At 48.7% G+C, this 24,056-nt stretch overlaps 1 protein-coding gene across 2 annotated transcripts in view; it reads left to right on the top strand.

Moving 5' to 3' along the window:
• KIF26B (kinesin family member 26B) overlaps positions 1-24,056 on the top strand; it is a 474,080-nt gene that overhangs the window by 91,081 nt on the left and 358,943 nt on the right. The gene's annotated exons all lie outside the window — the stretch shown is intronic.

Raw genomic sequence — 24,056 nt, 5'->3', positions numbered from 1 at the left:
CCACACTAGGCCCCCGGGGCCCGGTGAGATGTGCACTTCAGGTGCCAGAGTGCTCAGGGATGGGAGGAGTCTCGGGCTCCCCTGGGGGACGGAGGCCAGCACGGTCCGCCCCTCTCCCTTTGCTCAGTGCCGGGGCAAACAGTGCCGTTGGTGTTGGAGCAGGATCAAAGCCCGCTTCTCGCTAACCTGCAGAAACGAGCAGGTAAACAAATGGGGCCCGTAAAATACAGAGAGACCGACAGGAAAGTTTGTCTCGCTGTGATCAGCAGCTGGCCCCTTTCCAGATTCCACCTGCTCTGGGCCGAGCCTCACGGTCTCGTGCCAAGGGCCTCTCGAGGCGTCTAGCACAGCCATCGGGTAACAGCGTGCCGGTGTTAGCCAAGGGTGACGGGGGCAGAGCCGCGCCGGGAGGAGGCGTCGGGGGGCAGCTCGAAGCCACGACCAGCAGGACCCACGGGGGAGGGTGAGGACGAGCGTCCCAGGCGGGGAGCGGCCGGCTGCTGACTCACAGTGCGTCTGGGAGGTGACTCGGTCGCCCCTGCTCTGCCCAGTGTGTGAACCCGACTTAGCGCTTGGCGTGCCCGCGGGCCTGCTGGCGTGAAAGGTCCCCACGTGGCCCGCATCTGATGCCACCGCCGATCCAGGCGCACAGGCTTGGTCACACACGGAATTGAGCATCTCGTCCCGTCTGCGCAGCTTCTGAGAGGCCGTGCTGACCTTGCCCCAGGACGTGCAGACGGTTGCTCAGTTACTCGATGTGAATTTGTTCCCTGGGGGAGAAAAGGGACACGTCCGTCCCTTGTCTGCAGCTGCCAAACCCGCAGCCTCCGGGCAGGGGCACGATCGAGTCGGGTCGTACGTGATATGAGACCTCGGGCCAGGTGAGTTTGGGGAGTGACACTGTGACCTGAGCCTCAGGCTGCTTTTCGCTGGAAGAAGAGGCGTGGGGCTGCTGGTTTCTGAAGGTCTTGGCTGGGTTCCGCTGTCCCGCGTGTCTGGCTTGGTGCAGAGCCCAGATCAGCGTGGCCTGGGCGGTGGGGCGCGAAACGTAGGAGGACGATGCCCGCCGTCGGATGCCTTCTCTCCCTGGCCCTGCTGGACGAGGGCTGGGCCGCGGGTGCTGCTGGGCAGGGAGTCAGCGTCAGTTCCGATGCACACAAATGCCCTCGTCACATTGGCCGTCCGGATTCTGGAGAAAATAAGGCCTAGGGCGTGTGAGACTGAGGACGGGGTGGAAAGCCCTGGGCTTGGGTTGTGTCGGGTCACTTCCCGGGAACCTGGTGATCAAGCTTTCGTAACGTGGAGAAGCGTTTTGCAATGTTGATAATACCTGAGAAGAGATCTGTTTGAAAAGGATGCGCTCTCTCTGTTGACACTCTTGGCCGGCGTGTAGCACAGCTGGGACAGCAGGGTCGGGCAGGACACCTCCCGGCGCCCTTGTGCTGGGGGGGAGGGGAAGGAGGGCCTGGTGGACCAGGCGAGGAGATGCAATGAAAGAGCGTCGACGGAGGGGCGCCTGCGTGGCTCGGCGGGTTGAGCGTCCGACTCTTGATTTCGGCTCAGGTCATGATCTCACGGTTCGTGAGTTCGAGTCCCTTGTTGGGCTCTGTGCTGACAGTGCAGAGCCTGCTTGTGATTCTGTCTCTCTCTCTCTGCCCCTCCCCTCCCCCCCCAGAATAACCAAGTAAATAAAAGCATTGATAAGGTTAACATGTAAGAGGTTGGATTCCCAGAGGGGACTATTTGCCTGACCCCCAGACCCCCACATTTCCCATGGGGCTCAGCAGAAGCTTAGCTTACGGAATCCGGACCCCGTGCTGGACCCGCACGTACACAGAACCCTCCGTGCTGCCTTTCCATCGCGTCATTCAGGCCAGTGAAGTGATGTGCTGTGGAGTGTGGCTGGGGGCCATAGCAGGTGCTCGGTGGTTTATCTCAGCTTCTCTGCCCACTTACTGCATGGCCCAAGGCAGGAGCTTAACCCCTTTTGGATTCAGGGGCCTGTAAGGAAGGAAATGAAAATGTCAGACCCTCCCTAGGGACCTGGAGCAAATAACCAATAAGAACACTGTGATGCTTGATCAGTATAATCCTGTTGGCTTTCTTAGACTTCCAGCGAGGTCTGTAGGATCAACAACTTTTGAGGCTTGCCTACTGGGTTGCTGTCACACTACCTGGTGGGATTTACTCCCCTTGAGTGGCTGGAAGAGGGAGGTTCCCTCTCACATGTCTGTTACTTTCTGCCAGGTGGACATGTCACGCTGACGTTTGTACTGGGTTGGAGTGGGGTGGGTGTTCAATCTAAACCAACCAGACCCAAGCTCCTGACCGTGGATTCATTTAGTTGATGGACTTCAGATGCAACATTTTTGCAAACGCCATCTTGCCTCCTGTCCTCCTTTCTTACATTCTCCATGGCACCCCACCCAAGACTGTGAATGTAACTTCCCATTGATGACTGATGGGCTAATGGATGGAGCCTGAGCAGTTAACCCTTGAATTTCTTGATGGTTCTTGACGTGCAAAATCTGAGATCTGGGATCATCGTCTTTGGATCTAACGTGAAAACGGTCTCTTCACAGCAGTTTCTTGTGCCCCTTTGGTCATTGATAAGTGTGGTCAACACTTTTCCAGCCTCCTATCTCAGCTGGGGCATGAAATACTCCAGGTGGGGCACATTATTACCGTTGCTCCCCGTGCTGACAGATTGGTCACGGCTTTATACTGGTCTCCGGAGAGCCTCGTTTCCTCCTACGTAATATACACACCTAAATGCCCCGGGACCAGCACAGTTAAGAGCAACTGTCTGCCCCGTTGAAGGAAAGACCAGGGGCCGCGGAGTTCGATTACTTGTTCTAATTTTGCTTTGCGTACAATTTTATTTCCTTGGTGAGAGCGACTTCTTTACTTTCCTGTTGACGCTTAAGAGGCGTAGGGAGGGGGCCCTTCAACATCTGCCTATGCTTCACTTTCTGATTGCTTTTCCAGGTAGTGTCTCCAGTGAGGGGGCGATTTCCTAATGGGGGCTCTCAGGAGTCTCACTCTGGAAGTAGAATGGAATTTTTAGAAGGCTGGAAGATGGATGTTCATTTCATATACACACACGACGTCAATAACAGTGACATTTTAGCCAGTGTGTGGGGTTTAGTCAGGAAGAGAGCTTCATCCTCATTGGCTCATATGTACATATGGTAAAGCACTTGGAATCCTACCCGGCACACGATAAACACCCCGTGAGTATTCACGGTTATTCATATTCCCATCTTTTAGTACGTGTTCCACGGCAGGCTGCAGACGAGAGTGTCGTGGGAAGGGGACATCAACAGCCTGCCTCAGACTTACAAGCCCTGCGTTTGTAGCCCCAGGACGGAGGGGCAGGGAGGCCCCTCATCAGAGATGTTGAGTGGGTTGCCCGTGCCCTCTGTAAGGTGCTACTTCTCCTGACCCGTGGCCTCCCCTGAACTGTTGTGTTCTCCACCCCTGCCTTGGCGTCTCCCATTGCTTGCTCCAGGGTGGAGAGAGGGGGGAGGGGCTGTGCCTCTGTCCCATACGCCGTACCCAGCTCCAGGTTTGGGTTCTTGGCGTTTCCGTGCTCCCCCCCCTCACTCCGCAGGCGCAGTGTTGGCATGTTTGGTGAATTGACATGCTCCAGCGAGCAGCTCTCCGAACGGAAGCCAGGAACTTTCCAAAGGGATATGCAGATACGTCTCATGACCGAGTGAGTACTCAGTGCGTGTGGGCGCTGAGATAGTCATGGGGGACGGGGCGTCCTGCCCAGGAGCTCCAGCTACTCGGTCTAGGAGCTGGTGGACCGTCAGGTTTTGCGGACGCCTCGTGGCACACGGGACGCGTGAGACCCGATTCCTAAAGATGCGGTCACCGTCGTGAAAGATTCTCTTCCTAGGGTTACCCACCAGTCATTTAGCCAACCTGGGTGATACCACAGACTTCGCTCGGAAAAAAAAGCACAGTTAGCTCACAGATGTCATAATGCTAAATAACTGGTTTGGCCCACTTGAACGAGCTGACTGCTTCTTTTGTCGTCTTGTAGCCACAGTCTGTGTGTCTGCTCAGCTTTCTTCTGCTGGGGCTTTTCCCTCAGGATCGCCATCAGGTTTTTCCAGTCCTCAGATGATTAAACTCACAGATGGCAGCTTCTATGTTATTATGCCACTGATTAGAGAATTGTTAAGGCAGATTTATTTCTCTAAATACAAACACATGCAAAACTGAGATCTTGGCCCAAACTTCGCGAGACACAATAGCGCATTGTTTCTCTCCTCAAGATGTGTTTCATTATATCCTTGTGTTATAAAACACAAGAAATGCAGTGCCTGGCATTTCTATTATGGTGGCTGTCACTGAGGAACTCGAAGCTCTTGACTGCAGTTTGGGGAAGATACTCGGCCTTTCTGGTGTTTTCCTTTCTGCCGTCGTCACCAGCATGCTGAGGTGCGATGATGTATGCAGAGCACCGCATCGCATACAGTGGCGCTCACTAATTCCGGACGTTCCCTTTACCAGTAGTCTGATCTGACCGATGTACTCGTGGTTCAACCTGCGTGGTCCTCGCTCCATGTTTCTTCATCCTTTATTCCCTCCTGGAGCAAGGTGAGAACTGGAGTCTGTTGCCATCTTTTCCCTTTGTCTGGTTAAAGTTTAATTAAAAAAAAAAAAATGACTGGTCTTGGTCTCATACCAGCTGGTCTCAAATTATTGTCCTTAAAAAAATAAAAGCGCCGTCATTCATCATGCACAAGTATGATTTGGTATGTAGAAGCCCCCCCTCCAATTTACAAATAAATTATTAATCTAATACAAGAGTTTATCAAGATTTCTGGATTCAAAACCAATATGCAGAATTAAATCGTATTTATTTACATCCCCGATAGTTTGATAACGAAAAGAGTATCCAGGAATAAATCTAATGAACGACGCATACCACCTCTGTGGCGAAAATGATACATCTTTTTCAAAAGACATTGAGAATTCTAAATAAACAAAGAGCGAATACGGTGTTCACGATAGGATGGCTTGATATTGTCAAATGTCACCTTCCCACCAAGTGCCGCAAAGATCCAGGGCAATGCCAATCAGAATCACCACAGGCTTTTGGGGAGAGGAAGTGATAGACATTTATATAAGGAGCTGAGAGAGTAAGGCAGATTCATTGTAAAGCTATGTAAATAGTTAAGAGAATGGGTATCAGCAAAGGGAGAAACAAATAGACCAGTAGAGCAGAAGAGAGAGCTAGAAGCGGACCGATACATGGGGAAATGTATTGTACGACAGCCTTGTGGACAAGTGGGAGAAGGAAGGCTTATTTAAGAAATAGTGCTGAGATCATTGAAAGCCAGATGGGAGGGCAGCCATTGAATTAGGTCCCTGTTTTCACCATATACAAAAAATTAATTCCAACTGGATTAAAGATTGAAATGAGAAAAGCAAACTCTAAACATTTTAGGAAAGACTGCGGGAAGGTATTTCTATGACCTTGGGGGGTAGGGAATGACTTTCTGAAGAAGACACAGAACACATAAACCATGAACTTAAAGATTGGTAAGTCTGACCGTATTTAACTAAGAACATTAGTTCCTCAAAAGACACCCCAGAGAGAGTAAGAACAAAACAGAACAAAAACTACAGACTCAGATAAATTATTTGAAATATATATAACTGAAAAAAAAAACCTAGTACCCAGTATATATAGAGAAATACTACAGATAAATAAAAAAAAGATAATTCAAACAAAAATGGGCAGGGGACTTGAACAGGCATTTCAGACCAAAGCAAACAGGATGAGCTGATAAACATATGCAAAGGTGCCTAACCATCACAATTTAGTAAGCCTCAACTTAAACCATAATGTGGCACCATTTTGTGTAAGCCAGATGGACAAAAATATAGAGTCTGACATTATCAAGTGTTGGCGGTTAGGTTGTGTGGGCCAGCAGGATTGCTCTTACAACACTGGTAGGAATGTGACATGGCACCCTGACTTTGGAGAGCAATTTGTTTTTACTGCTATGATCCAAGCATTGGGCTCACAGTCCTACCAGTCCACTCCCTGGTGTAGACCCTGGTGGGAAGAGAATGAGCTTTGGGGTCAGACAGACCAGGAGCAGAACCGCGATTTTAATATCTAATGGTATGACCTAAAGCGTATGACTTTTTGAGCTCCTTTCTCTGTACTATGACAGTAGCAATAGAATGTTGTGTATAATGACTGAAAATTAAGGGCACAGAGTAAACCTCACAAAGGGGTGTAGCTATTTTTATTATTTTCTGACTGAAGGGCAAGCTCATTGAGGACCCCGTCTTATCCTTCCTGTCACTGTGTATGATGGGTAGGCAGTAAAGATAGGCTTGATGTGAATTCTCCCCTACATGCCCAGCTCCTGCTCTGTGCATTTAATTGTACACAACCCTCCGTGCATCCTGCCACCTCCACGCCATGGAATGTTCTTCACCTGTGAGATTCCCTGCCTGCTACTGTCACATCCCTGTGGCGTCTTCTCTGCCATAGCGTCAACCTTTGGCCTGTCATGTATCCATTCAGACAACAAATGCTATTGCCCTGGGAGGATGTGTCGTTTCTCTATGGATGGGCACCTTTTGTGCTCTTTGTGAGCTTCAAACCCGGCTCTGCAAAGAACACAGTAGAGCAGAGGGCTGCCGTGTGGACGGATCCAAGGCGCACCACTGAGCTTCTCTCAGTGCGGCAGTCTCAGAGATAAATATATCCTTTCCTGAAACCTCATTAAAGTGTGCATTTGTCGTGATGAGCATTGAGTAACGTGTAGAATTGTTGAATCGCTGTATCGTATACCGGAAACTAATACAATGCTGTATGTTAACTATGCTGGAATTAAGATAAAAAAACTTAAAAGAGAAAGAGCATGGCCTTTGAACGCGCTTCCCATGTCACACGTGGGGCCACCCCCGCCTCTGGCCATCATGAAGCCACGTTCCTAGGCGCGCTGTTAGGGCCGCGGCGTGAGTTTAGACGTACAAGTCAGCACACAGAAATCGGAGCCCAAGAGGATTAGATCTGACATTTGAACCAGTCTGGGCCTTCTTCCCAAGCATCTCCTCCAGTCCTTTCTGCCTCTCTTGATGTGACATCTTAACTTCTCCTTTGTAAACATCATACTATAAATCCAAGTCTTTCTAAGCCAATATAGGACAACTGAGCATCCGGTTGGCCTGGAACTGAGGGGTTTCCTGGGAAACGGGACTTTGGGTGCTAAAACTGGGAGCTTTCTGAGCGCACTAGGACTGTTCGTCACCGTAGCCAATCTTGGACACGTGGTGCGGGCAGTTCCCGGCTGCGTGTAGGTGCGTCGTGGCTCACCAAAAAAGATCCGTCCCACCAGAGCCTCAGAACATGACCTTGTTTGGAATAAGGGTCTTTGCAGATGTAATTAAGATAAGGATCTTGAGCGGAGATCATCCAGGATCAGGGTGTGCCCTAAATCCAGTCAGTGATAAGGGTCCTTCCTAACAGGCAGAGAAGGAGAAGACGTAGAGACATGGCAGGGGTAGAGTGATGTCTATAAGCCAAGGGACACTGACGATTGTCAGAAGCTAGGAAAAGCAGGGGCAGACCCTCCCTGAGAGCCCTCAGATGGAACCACCCCTGCGGGCACCCTGGTCTCAGACTCCCGGACCCCAGAGCTGGGAGGGAATAAATGTGGGTTGTTTTAAGCCACCAAATTTGCTTAACACCTTGCTACGGCAGCCACAGGAAACTCCCCCAACGTGGCAAGTGAGTTGGGGATGTTTACTGTGGAAAGCTGGGAGGGGGATTTTCGATTTCTTTTGTAGTTGGCAGCCCAGCCCACCCACCCCTTTGCTCAGAGTGAGCCAGCCTCTCTTTGTGGCCGTGGTCTGTGTCTGTTTTGGCGTGGGCTTCTGTTCACTGGTGCCCTGGGCACATTCGTTAGTAGTGCCCGGGGATGCCTGCAGGACCCCCCCCACCCCCACCCTGCGCACGGGCTGCATCATAGGGAATGTGCCAAGCAGAGGCTGGGCCCGTGGCCTTGGATCCCTGACCTTCCTAAGCCAAAACAACAGTCCTCGACGACTCGTTTTTAGGGGATTCAACATAGGGTTTTGTTGGGCGGGGAGAAATGTCTCGCCGTGTAAGAAGGAAAAGAAAAGGGAATCTCTTGAAATCTCTGTAGGTTGCATTTTCTCTCTCTTTGCTCTCCATATGCCGTTTTCTGCCCTGCCACTCTCGGCTCCTTTCCTGGCAGTACCCCTGCAGGGGTGTGGCAGCTTCTGTGGTCACAAGAACTCCGTGATTTGGAAATGGGCGGGGGGGGGGGGGGGGGAGGCTTCCAGCAGCGTCTCCCCACAGATGGGAGTTTGAAGAACCCCCAGGGCTTCGGCTCGCACCCTTGGGAATGGCTGGCCTCACCCCTGCCCGTGCATCTCTGTTGCATATTCTTGTCCCCTCTTGGGACCCAGTATCCTGCAGATGTTTGCACTCGAGGCTGGGTCTCATGGTTACTGTTCGCTCGGAGCCGGAGAAAGGAGGAAGGGGGTGGGGAGCAGTGGGCAGGCAGGAAAATGATTGTAAAACGGTCACAGGAGACGGGAGGTGGGTAATGACAGAAGGAAACGCCGTCCCTCCATTAGAGCGCTATAATTTCCCCCAAGTACTGCCACAGAAATTGCGCTTCAGACTCTCTGCCACGCATGCACCCGAGAACAACTTACCTACATTGTTCCCTCCGTGTCGTCTGCGTCCTGTCCCCCGCGCATCGGGCACACGGTCACTTGGTACCGTGGAGTATTCGTTTCTTTTGCACTGACTTTGCTGCCAACACGTGCGCACCCCCCCTTCAAGTCACAGCCATTGTCAAGTGCACTCTTTATTTTATGTCGCTTCTCATGTTCCAGGCGCTTCGTTTCATTGCTTTGCATTCAGAATTTTAGATGATCGTAGAAGCTGGTGATGGGGATTTCCCGCGAACGGAGTCCGCCCTCCTCCAGCGGCACTCGGTTCCTCCGCTGTCGTCGGTGCTGGTGGGTGGAACCCGGGTGCCTCGGTGCCGAGCGTCAGCCCCGCTCTGCTACGCGCTGCTCAGCTCTTTCTTGGGAAGTTAACTTGTCTTCCCGTTTTCTCTCCCCTAAAAACGAAGACCCGTGGAATCTTGGGGAGTATGTTGGCTGATGAAGTGACAGGCGCATCATGAGACGCACCCCCGTGCCGGGGCTGATGGATGCGGCTCAGACCGGTTGCACGGGACGCCTGCCTCTCAGACTGTCTTCCGACCCCTGTTCGGAGCCCGGCTTCCTCGAGTCCTGTGTGACGGCTGGTCCCGGGGAGGCCTGTGCGTGCTCCTGGAGTGGGTGGCCCTCTCCAAGGGGATGGGAAGGAGTGGTGGATACCACGTGGGTCCTGTTGATGGGACCCGGTTGGGAAATAAGACGTCCCAGGTAGTCTCTGACCTGCGTGTGTCTGGAAGGGAGTCCCAGTTAGCTGAAGCCAAGAGGAGAAGGCCTTCTTACCTCTTCCCCACCAGCTCAGGGCTCCTGCCCTTCGGGGGACGGAGTCTGTAGCCTTTCCTGGTGACACACTGAGGCTGGGGCATTCGGGCGTTAGCGCCGGGTGCTTTTATTCTATCTGGTTGACATGGTGGTGGCCTGGACCTTCACCAGCAGGTGACTGTTCTCATGTCTCCCCAAGGAATCTCAACGTCCTGTGTGCTCTCTTATCAAGGCTGCTTCCCAGACTATTCATGGCAAGTCCTCAGACCATCTGCTTTGTCTTCCTTGGGAGAGAGGAGGGCCGCCTGAGGGCCCCTGAGAACCTTGCTGGCCATGGTGCAAGCCACACTAGCTGTGTGCGAGCGCTCAGCCTTGGGCTGTAGGAGCCGGGGGGTCTGCGTGGCTCTCCTCTTTTATTTTTATAGCAAAAAACGTATGCAAAAAGTATGCATAGTGGAAATATAAAGTTTGAAGAAGCATATTAAAAAAAACACCCGTGTTTTTTCCTCTGATACCTGGGGTATGTTAGGTCAACTCAATTTGACTTAAAAAAAAAACACACACACGAGTAGTGTAAATTCTGACTCCAGCACCAAATTCAGATGAGGCACTGTTTTCATTTCACCCATTCTACCTGGAACCAAGTCTGAGAGAGGGGTGTGTGTCCACAGCTTTCTTCCGTGGGGTAGATGTTGTCCCCCAGGGTGACTGCCTTTGGTCGACAGACGTCAGCCTGTTTCCTGCAGGGTTCTCTTATGTAGATTCCTACACCTAGCGGTGCCTGGTGGCTCAGTCGGTTAAGCATCTGACTCTTGATTTCGGCTCAGGTCATGGTCTTGCGGTTTGTGAGTTCAAGCCCCGCGTCGGGCTCTGCACTGACCGTGCGGAGCCTGCTTGGGATTCTCTCTCTTCTCCGCCCCTCTCCTGCTTGTGCTGTCTTTCTCTAAATAAATAAATAAACATTTAAAAAATTTTTAGATTCCTGTACCTCTAAAATGCGAAGCTGGATATACAGCAATACAACAGTAGAACCGACATTGGTTAGCTGTTGCCACCGCAAAATTAGTGGCTTAAAATACCGATCATCTATTGTTGCCCTCGGGTCTGTGAAGTGAGCTGGGGTCTGCTGATCGAGGCTGGGCGCAGCTCCGCGTGGCGCCCGCCTGCGTGTTGGGTTCAGCCCGCTGCACGTCCTCGGATCATTGGAGCGTTTTCTCCTCTTCCTCTTCCTCCTCCTCTTGTTTGAATTGACGTGTAGTTGACACACAGTGTTCCATTAGTTTCAGGTGTACGACTTAGTGACTCGGCAAGTCCCCATGTCACACTGTGCTTTGTCTGCCTCTGTGCAACGCCGTCAGGGCCCCACTGACTTGTGTCCGTGCTGCACCTTCCATGCCTGTCATTTACTAATACGGCCAATGGAAGCCCGCGTCTCCCTCTCCCCTTCTCTCCCTCTGCCTTTCCCCACTCCGCCCCTTCCCCTCACAGTCATCGCTCGTTCTCTGCATGTGGGTTCTGTTTCTGCTTTTTGTTTACTCATTTGTTCTTTATTTATTTTTTTAGATTCTGCACATACATTAAATCATGTGATATTTGTCTTCTTCTGTCTGATGTATTTCACTTAGCATAACACACTCTCGGTCGGTCCGCGTTGTTGTAAATGGCAAGATGTCACTCCGTTGTGTATATGCATCACATCTTTTGTATCCATTCATCTATCAGTGGACACTTGGGTTGTTTTCATATCTTGCCTGTTGTAAGTGATGCTGCCATAACCATAGGAGCGCATGTATCTTTTTGATTTCGCGTCTTTGTTTTCTTTGGGTAAATACCCAGTATGGAATTACTGGATCAAATGATATTTCTCGTTTGGATTTTTTGATGAACCTCCATACCGTTTTCCACAGTGGCTGCACCAGTTTGCATTCATTCCCACCAGCAGTGCTCAAGGGTTCCTTTTTCTCCACATCCTCACCAACGCTTGTTATTTCTTGTTTTTCTTTTTCTTTTCTTTTCTTTTCTTTTTTTTTTTTTTTGATCCTAGCCATTTGGATAGGTGAGGTGATGTGTCATCGTGGCTTTGATTTGCATTTCCCTGACGATTAGTGGTATTGAGCATTTTATGTGTCTGTTTGCCATCCGTATGTCTTTTTTTGGACAAATGTCTTTTTAGGTCCCTTGCCCATTTTTTAATGGGGTTATTTGTTTTTTGGTGTTGAGTTGTATAAGTTCTTTATATGGCTTCATATGTTTGTAACCCCTTATTGGATATAGCACTTACAAATATCTTCTCCCATTTAGTAGGTTGCCTTTTTGTTTTGTTGATGGTTTCCTTCCCTGTGCAGAAGCTTTTTATTTTTGGTGTAGTCTTAATAGTTTATTTTTATTTCTGTTGCCCTTGTCTGGGGTGATATATCTGGAAAAATGACTCTATGACGGATGTGAAAGAATGCTTATGTTTTCTTCTAGGCGTTTTATGGTTTCAGACCTCACATTTAGGTCTTTAATCCCCTTTGAGTTTATTTTTGTGTGTGGTGTGAGAAAGTGGCCCAGTTTCATTCTTTGGCATGTAGCTATCCAGTTTTCCTGACACCGTGTATTGGAGAGACTGTCTTTTCTCCCATTGGATATTTTTTTCTGGTTTTGCCAAAGATTAATTGACCGTATAATTGTGGGTTCATTTCTGGGCTTTCTGTTCTGTTCCGTTGATCCGTGTGTCTGTTTTTGTGCCAGTATCTTACTATTTGCTCACTACAGCTTTGTGGTTATCTTGAAATCTGAGATTGTGATACCTCCAACTTTGTTCTTTCTCAAGATTGCTTTGTCTATTCAGGGTCTTTTGTGGTTTCATACAAATTTTAGTCCATATGCTTGTGTTTGTTCTCTGAAAAATGCTGTTGGTATTTTAAAAAAAAGAATATATATATATATATATATATATATGTGTGTGTGTGTGTGTGTGTGTATTTTAAGTTTGTTTTTATTTATTTTGAGAGAGTGCAAGCAAGGGAGGGACAGAGAGAGAGAGAGAGAGAGAGAGAGAGAGAGAGAGAGAGAAAGATTCCCAAGTGGTCTCTACACCATCAGAGCCTGACACATGGCTTGATCCCATGAACCATGAGACCATGACCTGAGTCGAGATCGAGAGTCAGACACTTAACTGACTGAGCCACCCAGTTGGTACCCACTGTTGGGATTTTGATAGGGATTGCATTGAGTCTGTAGATTGTTTTGAGTAGTATGGATATTTAAATAATATTAATTATTCTAATCCGTAAGCATCGTATATCTTTCCAGTTATTTGTGTTGTCTTCAGTTTCTTTCTTTGGTGTCTTCTAGTTTTCAGAGTGTGGGTCTTTCCCCTCCTTAGTTAAGTTAATCGTAGGTATTTTATTCTTTTCCACGCAGCTGTAAATGAAATTGTTTTCTTAATTTTTCTTTCTGCTGCTTTGTTGTTAGTGTATAGAGACACAGCCGATTTCTGTGTATTAATTTTGCATCCTGCAACTTTACTGAAATCATTTATCAGTTCTAATAGTTTTAATAGCTTTGGGGTGGACTCTTTCGGGTTTTCTATGGATAGTATCATGTCATCTGCAAATAGCAACAGGTTGACTTCTTCCTTACCAGGATGGATGCCTTTTATTTCTTTTTCTTATCTGATTGCTGTGGCTAGGACTTTCAGGACTATGTTGAATAAAAATGGTAGGGGTGGACACCCTTGTCTTGTTCCTGATCTTAGCGAGAAAGCTCTCAGTTTTCTCCTATTGAGTATGGTGTCAGCTGTGGGTTTTTCATGCGTGACTTTTATTATGTGAACAGTGGCAGAAGGCCAAGACTGCTGGGCATAAAGATGCATGCCACGTAAGGTCCGGGCCTTGCATACTTAATTTCTACCCATATCCCATTAGCCACAGCAAGTCACATCGACCCCAGGGGGGAAGGATATACACGCTTCCTCTAGTGGAAGGAACTGCAAAGTCACGGGGCAGATACAGGTAAGGAATTCGGAATAAGAATTCAGTGTATAAGAGATCCCGCTCTTTCCCTGTGTGTCATTGTGTGTGGGTCTGTGCTCACGGAGCTTCAGTCTCAGAAGTTTAACTGTCTTGAGGGTTGGGTTTATTAATCAAGTATGTTCAGATCTCTCCGGTGGAATATTCCAGACGGAACATTTCCGAAAATTAACAAAAAGGAAAAAGAAAAGCAGAGGAATACTAACTCGCGCTCACCGACGCTTCCTTTTGCTCTATTGGCTGCTGAGCGGAGGGCTCCTGAGAACAGGAATTTATGTGGCCGCCTTGTCCCCTTAAAACTTGCCCCTCACGGGCCTAGGGTGTCGCCTAGTCTGCGGAGTTCTTGTGGATTACCCGGGGCTTCTTCGGCTGGGGTGGGGGGGGGAAAGGAAGACGGAACTCAACCGCATATATTTTGTATTTTGGACATTGCTTCTTAAGCTACTGGTGAACAAAAGTCTCTTAATTCTGCAGGAAATTACTGGGATCTGAACTGGTTCGTTTTCAGGATATCTAGATGTTTGGCATATGTATTAAAAAGAGAAATTAGGTGGTGGCTCTTCGTGAATTAAAGATTATTTGATTTAATTTAATTTTAAAAGGACTTGGTGTAAATGCTTTAAGTAGCATTTTTTTTCCAAAACGTTTTTAAAATTTCAATTAAGAATCTTTGGTTTCCTTACAACTTTTCACAAGGTTTTTGTTTGTTTGTTTGTTTTTCATCGCATAAAACAGGAAAATCTTTGCAGATCTGGAATGATTTTTTCCCTCTCTGGTGATCACTGTGTATTTTTAGCTATTTAGTTTAATTAAAAAAATTTTTTTAAAATGTTTATTTATTTTTGAGAGAGATAAACACAGAGTGTGAGTAGGGGAGGCTCAGAGAGAGAGGGAGGCATAGAACTCGAAACAGGCTCCAGGCTCCAAGCTGTCAGCCCAGAGCCTGACACGGGGCTCGAACTCTCACGGTCTGTGAGATCATGACCTGAGCTCAAGTTGGCCACTTAACCGACTGAGCCACCCAGGCACCCCATAGTTTAATTTTTATTTAAAAAATGCTTAAGGATTCATATATGGTTCCTTTTATACCCTTGCTCATTTCTGTTACTTTAAGTCATGAAGTTTTCACATGAAGCAGGATTCAAATGTCTTAAAATTGGCCTGTGTTTTCACGTTGCTTTAATTATCTCTTGGTTTTTCGAAACTATGTAAGTGAGTTTTTTTCTTTCTGCCAAATTGTTGGGATGGGGCTCTATTTTCAAGGCCAAGTGAGACATTATTGTAACCTGCATTTTTGGTAGACTGACACCCCTTCAGCACCACACAGAGATCACATTGTTAGCGAGGGCCCCTGGGTGCCTCATGTCTTTGCTGACACGTGCCCAAAGAAGAGGAGAGAATTCTAACTCCAAGAGTGATTTAGGAATTTCACTGCAAAGTAGCTGCCCCTTTACATCTCCCCAGCTTTATTTTTCCCCATCAGCTTCTGGGTTTTGATAATTACCACTTGAGTGTCCCAGTCATACTGTTGTAGGCTTTGTTAAAAATAAAACGGGTGATCAGAGAAGGAAACAGCTAGAAAATCCACTGACGGTCAATTTCCGTGTCCTGAATGGTTTTCTTTCATGGTGCCATCCCTTTCCCACTCTATTTCAGCACCGAGCATTATTCCTGGAAGGACTTTTGTGTTTTCTAAGAGTTCACCTGCTCTCACTACTCACTTATCTCCTACCTTGAAGCCATGATGTTCATTCCAAGCATCGTAATCTTCTCACAGCAACTCAGTGTGATTTCACACACACGAGGCTGTGGCTTCTGTGGAAGAGTGAGCGGTGTAAAATTATTAACCCCTTGGGACAGGGACCCCACTGCACAGTAATCTCCTTAGCAACAGCAGAAGACAGGAGAGCGGACAGCGTAAGTGGATTGGGGATAATGCAGCATCCGATTTGATAATCTGTCCTCAATGCCTCCAGAACGTAATCCCTACCAGAAATGATAGCCTTGCCTGAAGAGTTTGGGGCAGATTTCTCTAGAAAAGGTGGCGGTCTTGTGCAGGAAGGGCCTAGGTATGGGGTTGGGGCCATTGAAGCTAAAGTCTTGCCCTGCGGTGGTGGGCCACGGGGTCCGTGGGGCTCCTAGAGAGACAGCATCACGAGCTGGGTGACAGTGTTCTGCATAGATGAAGGCGATTCTGATGTGGGTCGGCTTTCCTTGTGTTTCGAAGAGGAAGAGCCATACATCACATTGAACTGGGTGTGTGAATTAACATTCCCAACCTCCCTGTCATTAGCAGCAACAAGAATAACCTGAGGGTCTTGAGGTCTTGCCCAAAGACCTATGACCTCCATGATTGTCGAATACCCTGTTTTCAGTTTACTGTGTTTCTGTTTCAAGGAAGGGACATTTCAGCCACAAGAGGAGAGTCAATCCAAACAGTTCAAGTGTTTTTCCACACCTGCTGGGCGTGCGACACAGGTACCTAGCATAATGGGCTGCAACCGTATTTGATGACACTGGAGGTTTGTGCTACCCTTTGATACATGACTTACCTATAAAAGCAAGCGGTTAGGACTGGTGAGTGGAAGTTGCTCAGAAAGAAAATATTTCCCTCTGAATCACCAGTAATTTTGGAAACCTCACCACAACCGATTGATCGAGTCAGGCAACCTTCTTCGCAAAGCGCAATGAAACGGAATTTTGGTCTAATCGTAGATGCGGTTGTAGGGTGGGATTTGAAGGCACCTTTTCTCCTGTGGCGAAAAGAGTATCACTGAAGAAATTCCTGAGAAGCCAGCAGGAATCCAGACTTTGTAGAACCCTTCCATTACCCCGTTCAGTTATTATTACTGTGATTTTCTACTTAGGGAGTGTATGGACTTGAAAAAATCATCTAATAAACATCGATAGCAGCAAATTAGAAGGAACCAGATGCACCCACTCTAATTAATCGGTGTAATCAGTAGTGGCATGCAACATCCAGGATGGAAATTGCGAACTTAAATTGTGGCTTTGTGGCTCCAATGAGTTTTTGTGGTCTCAGGTTTTTCCTTCCTCCTTGAGTAACTACATTATCTGGGGCTTCTGTGTTTTCCTTTCCCATTTACCTGCACGTTTTCTTACTTTTATTTGGAGGGTGGGAGGGGGTTCAATTAAAACTGCTTTCACGGAGTGATAGGTTCCAGTTATTCTGCAGGAGAGCTGGGGGTCTATTCTCGGGGTTTTCTTAATTCATTCCAAAGACCCACAAAGAGAGGAGTGTGTGGAGTAATGGAAACTTAGATGTCTTCCTCTTTTTGGTGATGAGTAGTACAGATTGGAAAGAGAAGTAGCACATCTCTTCCTCGAAGAATCTTTTCTGGTTTTCCTCTGCTTAGACATCGTTTTCTCTGGGAAGCCACCCCCACTGCCCCCACTCGACCCTCCGTCCTTCTTCCAACTCTAGGCCTCCCTTCCCCTGTCTTAGTAGTTACTCTAGTCTGTCTTGCAATTGCCTACTGATTGTCTGTATTTTCTTCCATTTGGGACACGGGACTGTGTCTCGTCACCTGTGTATCCCCAGCATCTAATGCAGAGCCTGGCATTCAGTAAGTGCTCACTAAAAGCTGCACTGGATGAATGAGTGAATGAATCAAAGTAGTGTCTGTGTCGTCAAGGTGGTGTGGGCTCTTGCACACCTCATTCCTTTCTGCGTCCCCGGTGCCTCCTGGGTGCATCTGCTATCTCTTGCTACTGTGAGCCACTCCAAAACTTTATGACTTAAAAAATAGTCATTTATTTAGCCAAGGTTTTGCCGACTGGGACGTTAGGCCAGGCTCAGCCGGGTGGTTCTTGGTTCTCTCCCACGTCTGCTGTCAGCTTCCGGGTCAGCCGGGGACTTGTGATCTTTCACCTCCTGAAAAATTAACCCAGGCTTATTCAAGAGGCCACGGGGTGGTGTTCCAAGAGGGAGAAGTGTGCATGATGTCCTGAGGCCTGAGCTTAGAAGTAGTGGAACATCACTTCTGCAGTATTTTGTTGGCTAAAGAAATCACAAGGCCAGTTTAGAGGGAGGGGAGATCGAGTTCACCTTTTTAATGGCAGGAGGTTCGAAGTCACATTGTAGAGGGCAGGGATAGAAGAGAATAATTGAGGACTTTTTTTTCCAAATAATTAGCCAAAATCTGGAAAAAATCTCCCAGAGAAGATAAAGTTTCTCTTTGGTTCCATTTTCCATCCCTTTCTTATCCTTTGCCCACTTCTTGATGGCTGTACCCTGTTGTCAGCCGGGTACTCAGGCTTTCATGTTTCATGTTGTCCTGTCAGCGACCTGTTCAATTGACGGATGGTTGCTATACTGTTGCTATATTACCGGAAGCCAGACTCTGTAGCAGTGAGCAAGTGAAACATAATTCTTGTCCTGTACTGGGAAAGATGTTGGTGTGGGTAGAAATTCCCAGTGTGATTAGTTACAAAGACACGTAGGGAACGGCCGACGACCGGCCGTTGAGGGTATGGTGTCGAAGGTGGGACTATCGTGGAAGGTTGGAGATGCTAACCCAGGAGCGGCGATGAGGCAGGAAGGCGGCGTGGAGCACTTCTCAGGGCGGGCGAGCACGGAGGAGGCCCTGAAGAGGGAAAAACATCCCCAGGAGCGGGGGAGATCAGGTCTCCCAGGGCTGCGTGGGCCATAAAGCCTCCTTCCCAGGAAGGGTGAAAAGCTGTTGAAGGGTTTTAAATGGGGAAAGGTAGAACCCGATCCACTTTGAAGAATCTTCCTGGCTGCACAGAGAACAGATTAGGGATCTGCAAGACTGGATATGAAATCCTTTCCATTCTCTACCATCCAGACGCTAACGCCCCGCTTCCTCAAAACATTAAAAATAGAACCACCTTGTGATCCGGCAATTTGGGTGTTTATCCAAAGACAACGAAAACACCTGTTTGAAGAGATACGTGTGCCTATGGTTATTGCAGCTTTATTTACAGTAGCCAGGAAAAGGAGGCAGCCCAGGGTCCGCGGGCAGATGAATGGATAAAGAAGATGTGGTGTGGGGCCATCTGTGGGTGGCTCAGTTGGTTAAGCATCCGACTTCGGCTCAGGTCATGATCTTGCGGTCCGTGAGTTCGAGCCCCATGTCGGGCTCTGTGCTGACCACTCAGAGCCTGGAGCCTGTTTCGGATTCTGTGTCTCCCTCTCTCTCTGACCCTCCCCCATTCATGCTCTGTCTCTCTCTGTCTCAAAAATAAACATTAAAAAAAAAAGACGTGGTGTATCTATCTATATATACACGCACGTATACATATACGTATACATACATGTACATACACATATACACACATACATATACGTATACATCTACATATACACATACACATGGTCCCACAGTGGAATATTACTCAGCCATAAAAAAGGATGAGATCTTGCCATCTCATCCTTTGACATGACATGACATGACATGACAACATGGATGGACCTAGGGGGCATTGTATACAAAATGAACACACAAAATGAAACAAAAGCGGACTCCTAGATGCAGGAAATAAACTGTTGGGTACCAGAGGGGCTGGAGAAATGGGTGGAGAGGACTAGGAGGCACAAACTTCCAGTTGTGAAATTATAGGTCATGGGGATGTGACGTGCTGCATAGGGAACATGGTCAGTCACATCCATGATAACTTTGTATGGTGACAGGTCATAACTAGACTTATGGTGGGGATCGTTTTGTGATGTATAAAGATACCAAACCCATATGATGTACACTTGACATGAATAGGCTACTGTCTGTCAGTTCTGCTTTAATAACACAAGAACGTCATTCTCTCTCCCGCCCTGACCAGGTGTGAGGAAGAAAGCAATCTGACTAAACTGAATTCTCCACCAGGATTGCCCATGATCTTGTCAGCAGGACTTGTTCAAATAAATCTTTAATGAACACTTCTAGGTCCTTCTGAAGCTCGTGTTGGAAGGCGTCCTGTGGAGGTGGAGGGGACAGGGACGGGAAAGGGAGGGGAGGGAGTGGTCCTGCCCACGCTTGGGCCACCCCCGTTCCTTCCGCTGTGGGGCCCTGCAGGGCTGCGGGCTGCAGAATGCTCAGGCCTCAGAAGAGGCTGAACTTGATGGTGAGGGTGCCCGAAGCCTGTTCTGGGCAACTTCCTCCTTGCCGCTGACCGTCAGGTTGCTTACTTTTATTTTTTAAACCTTTTTTTTTTACTTTTAAAGTTTATTTATTTATTTTTAGAGAGAATGAGAGTGAGAAGGGGAGGGGCAGAGTGAGAGAGGGAGAGAGAGAAACCCCAGCAGTTCCACACTGTCAGCGCAGTTTCTGAACTGAAACGTGGAGCTGGACGCTCAACCAGCTGAGCCACCCAGGCGCCCTCTCTTTTAACCCTTTTCTTAGGCGTCATTTTAAAACCTTTGCAACTTGTGGGGTGCTCTGGGGGCTCAGTCGGTTAAGCGACCGACTTCGGCTCAGGTCATGATCTTGCAATTTGTGAGTTCGAGCCCCGCGTCGGGCTCTGTGCGGACAGCTCCGAGCTGGAGCCTGCTTCGGATTCTGTGTCGCCCTCACTTCCTCGTGCTCTGTCTCTCTCTGTCTCTCAAAAATAAGTAAACGTTAAAAAAATTAAAAAAAAAAAAACTTAGCAACTTGTTAGAACCTTTTACTATCTTAGAATGATGCCTGGCTCTCAGGCGAAGCAGAGATCTTCCTTCTGGCTTTGCTGTGTGGGAGCGTCTTGAAGCATCGCCTTACAAGTTTCAGGGTGTCACTGACCCGTTTTATTGGGAATAACTGACCCGTTTTTGTGGCTGGAGCAAACCAAGCATGTGTCCACAGCAGGTGTCCCTTTCCAGCTGTCCTCGGGTCTGAGCGGGCCACAGAGGCAGGGTTGGTGGCTGTCCAGCTTCTTCCAGATGCCACATTCACAGCCCCTCTCCGGCCAGCGGTCCCTTCGCCGGTGGCCCGTGCGCGCCCTCCTGGAGTTTTCTTTTCAGCCCAGGTCCTGCTTCTCAATCATGTTCAGTATTGGGTTACTTGCAGAATGGAGTCATTATCTTTAATGTTCAATAACTGTGCCACAAAGGTAATGTAATAAAATTCGAGAAATGTAATTTAGAGAGGCTTTCTACTCAAGCCTGCGTGTGTGTGTGTGTGTGCGTGTGTGTGTGCGTTCAGTCTTTCATAACCCCGTCCCCGGGGCTAAGGAGAACCTTGTTTTCCTGCTGCTTCTGCTTGGGTTGTCCTTTTTATTTTGCTCTCATTTTTGGTTGGCAGCGTCCTGAGTGATCTGTGTCAGTGGGGTGTTAGTGTCGGGAGCTGGAAGGCGTAGGGACGTCGGGCGCTGAGGATGCCCTGAGCTGTGCATCTGTGCTCCGGGCGTGGGTGTGGGTGGTGGAGATGGAGTGCTGTGGGCTTGAACTCTGTGCTTTTCGTGCACATGAACGCTGTACCTGCTCTGGGTGACTTGACTTGACCCCCAAGCCTGGGCTGCCTCGGCGTCGTCTGTCCAGACAGAACGTAGCCGCACGGCAGGTGGACGGCTCTTAAATGCCCGGGCGGCGAAAAGCCTGGCGCTACAGAAGGAATGTTCCTTCTTTCCTTTTATTTCGTTGTTCTGTGGAGGAACGTAAAATGGAATTTAGTCATTCTGATCTGCGTTCTTGGAGGAAGCATCGTGATACACAGGCTTCGAATTTGCAGATCAAAACTCTGATTTCCCCTGGGCGGCGTCCCCTATAAGGCAGTTGGACCGTTTTGAGTTGTTCCTTTAAGGGGCACAGACCATAATGGTGGCCCTGTTTCGCATCCCGAGGGGCTGTGGACAGGAAGTCAGTGGCAAGGTTCAGAAAACACTTCGAGCTTTTTCAGAGAAAGGAGCCATAGAGACGGAAGGCCCTGCGGTGGCGTAGGACGCCTCCCACGGGGCCTCCAGGCTCTCATTCCACGCCAGTCGTAAAGGGAGAGGATCTGTGACCAGTTCCCCGCCCCCACCCCCCCCACCCCCCCTTACTCTGTTCTCAGAGAACGAGCCGCAGGGTCCGGGTCTGACTATCCACGAGAATCCCCCCCAGCAGCGAATCTGCAGTCTTCATCTTATATCTTTGAAGGAGTAGGGGAGCCCCCCCTCTCAAATTTTACAGCTTTTCTTTTTCCTTCTTCTTAAATTGCTTTATAAATAACGAGCTGGCTTGTCTTCTTGAGGAGTGCAAGTTAACAAGACTGCCCTTGAACGTCAGCGTCAAACGGAATCCGGTACAGAGCAGGCGTTGGCTTTTCAGTCTAGATCACTGGGGTCTCTTCCAGGCCCCCCCGCTGTGCTGGGGCTGAGGAGGGGAGAACTGGTACAGTTGGGGGGTGGGGACCGGTTCGTAAAGGAAAGGTTAAGAAGACCACTTTCGAATTTCACGACACTCCGTTTTCGACCCCTGTGATGTATTCTTTTTAAAAAAAAATTTTTGGGGCGCCTGGGTGGCGCAGTCGGTTAAGCGTCCGACTTCAGCCAGGTCACGATCTCGCGGTCCGTGAGTTCCAGCCCCGCGTCAGGCTCTGGGCTGATGGCTCAGAGCCTGGAGCCTGTTTCCGATTCTGTGTGTCCCTCTCTCTCTGCCCCTCCCCCGTTCATGCTCTGTCTCTCTCTGTCCCAAAAATAAATAAACGTTGAAAAAAAAAATTAAAAAAAATTTTTTTTTTTACATTTATTTATTTTTGAGAGACAGAGAGAGAGAGAGAGAGAGAGAGAGAGAGAGAGCACGAGCGGGGGAGGGGCAGAGAGAGAGAGGGAGACCCAGAATCCAAAGCAGGCTCCAGGCTCCGAGCTGTCGGCACAGAGCCCGACGCGGGGCTTGAACCCAAGAACCGTGAGATGGTGACCTGAGCCAAAGTCGGACGCTTAACCGACTGAGCCACCCAGGCACCCTCCCTCCCACCCCCCAACCCGTGATGTGTTCTTAAACATGTCCTAGTCTCCTCCAGCTTCTGGGGAAGGACCTCGGAGAGTGAGAGCCCTAAGTAGGGTGTCGTGCCAGTCAAGACATGAATAATGAAGCACAGACTTGTTAAAGACCTTTATTTGGAATGCAGAGAAATTATCCTTTTTCGAACATCAGACACAACCTTGTATCTTCTAGGGACATATTTATACACACCATTGGCGTAACATTTTAACTAAATAATTAGATACTTGAGTTCAACAACTGGTCAACTCAGGCAGCTTCTTAGCTGGTTTTTAACCAAACCGAGCCCGTCAACTGCTTGAATCAGACCGTCATTTGTGTGGCAGAGCCGGGCCTCGCGTGACGAGGTGAAGCTGATCTGTGATAGGCGGCTGGGGTCAAACTTAAGGAAGATCCAGAGAATTCCAACCACGGAGCCGTTGCACCTCCCGCAATAATGAAATGAAGTCATACTCCCCACCCCTCGAGGTCTCAGCGGCTTTCACGTGAAGTGGTATTTTCTGTTCACGTTGAAAAGCACACCAAAGATGTTGATGCATTTGGCAGGCGCGAGGGAGGTGATGAGAGAGGGCTTCCCAGAGGCGTTTGGGCGGTAGAGAGAATTCCACTTGGGGTTTTCTTATGTTCTTTTGGAAACATCGCTTTTCAGGGACTTGAACTAATTGACAGAAAGAGATCCGTTAAGCATACTTAGAAAATTTCTTTCTTCTGGTTTTGCATAGACTGGGTTTGCCTGAGAGCCTTTTTTTTTTTGGACTTCATTCTCAGAATGGCTTGGGCAGATCTGCTTTGACTTGATGGCTTTGGGCGTAAAGAGGCCTGGAGGAGTGTGAGACTGCTCTGGGAGTTAAGGTTTGCTAAGACAGCTCTGGTTCAGACTTGAACTTGCGGGGACGTCTCTGCCTCTCCATGATTCGTCCTTATAACCCTGCATCAAGCCCGCTGTTGCGATGTCGATTTCAAGGTGGGTAGGTCTCAGCGAATCTTCAGTGTGGTTGTTTGCCAGCCTACAGTACATGAGCTTACCTGAATTGGGCTCCATTTGCGGCCCGGACTTTGGGGAAGGAAGCTTTAGGGGCCTGGAGGTGGCTGTTATCAGCGCTTGCTAACTCAAGTCTCCCCTCTCCGGCTTTGTAGTTGAGATCCCTTGCTAAAGCGTTCTGAATCTCCATGATTACAGGGTAGCACCATTTAATACCAGAGGCAAGCAAAGCCGGCAGAGGTGTGGTTAGTAATCTGAGTGGGGATGATAAGGGCCCCAACAAAGAAATTACCCTTGGGATCCTCTGCTGGCCTCCCAAGTCTTCATGGGATGCCAGGACCGTTTGGTCAGGAACAAAACTCTTCGTTAGTGAAGTCGACCATGTTTTTTCTCCTGTGCATCTGCTGGTTTTCACCCCCTCGTCTTTTTTTTTTTTTTTTTTTTTAAATTTTTTTTTTTTCAATGTTTATTTATTTTTCGGACAGAGAGAGACAGAGCATGAACGGGGGAGGGGCAGAGAGAGAGGGACACACAGAATCCGAAACAGGCTCCAGGCTCTGAGCCATCAGCCCAGAGCCCGACGCGGGGCTCGAACTCACGGACCGCGAGATCGTGACCTGGCTGA

This window comes from Prionailurus viverrinus, chromosome F1, assembly GCF_022837055.1.
Source record: "Prionailurus viverrinus isolate Anna chromosome F1, UM_Priviv_1.0, whole genome shotgun sequence".
NCBI lineage: Eukaryota > Metazoa > Chordata > Mammalia > Carnivora > Felidae > Prionailurus > Prionailurus viverrinus.
This window is presented reverse-complemented; position numbering and strand designations above follow the sequence as displayed.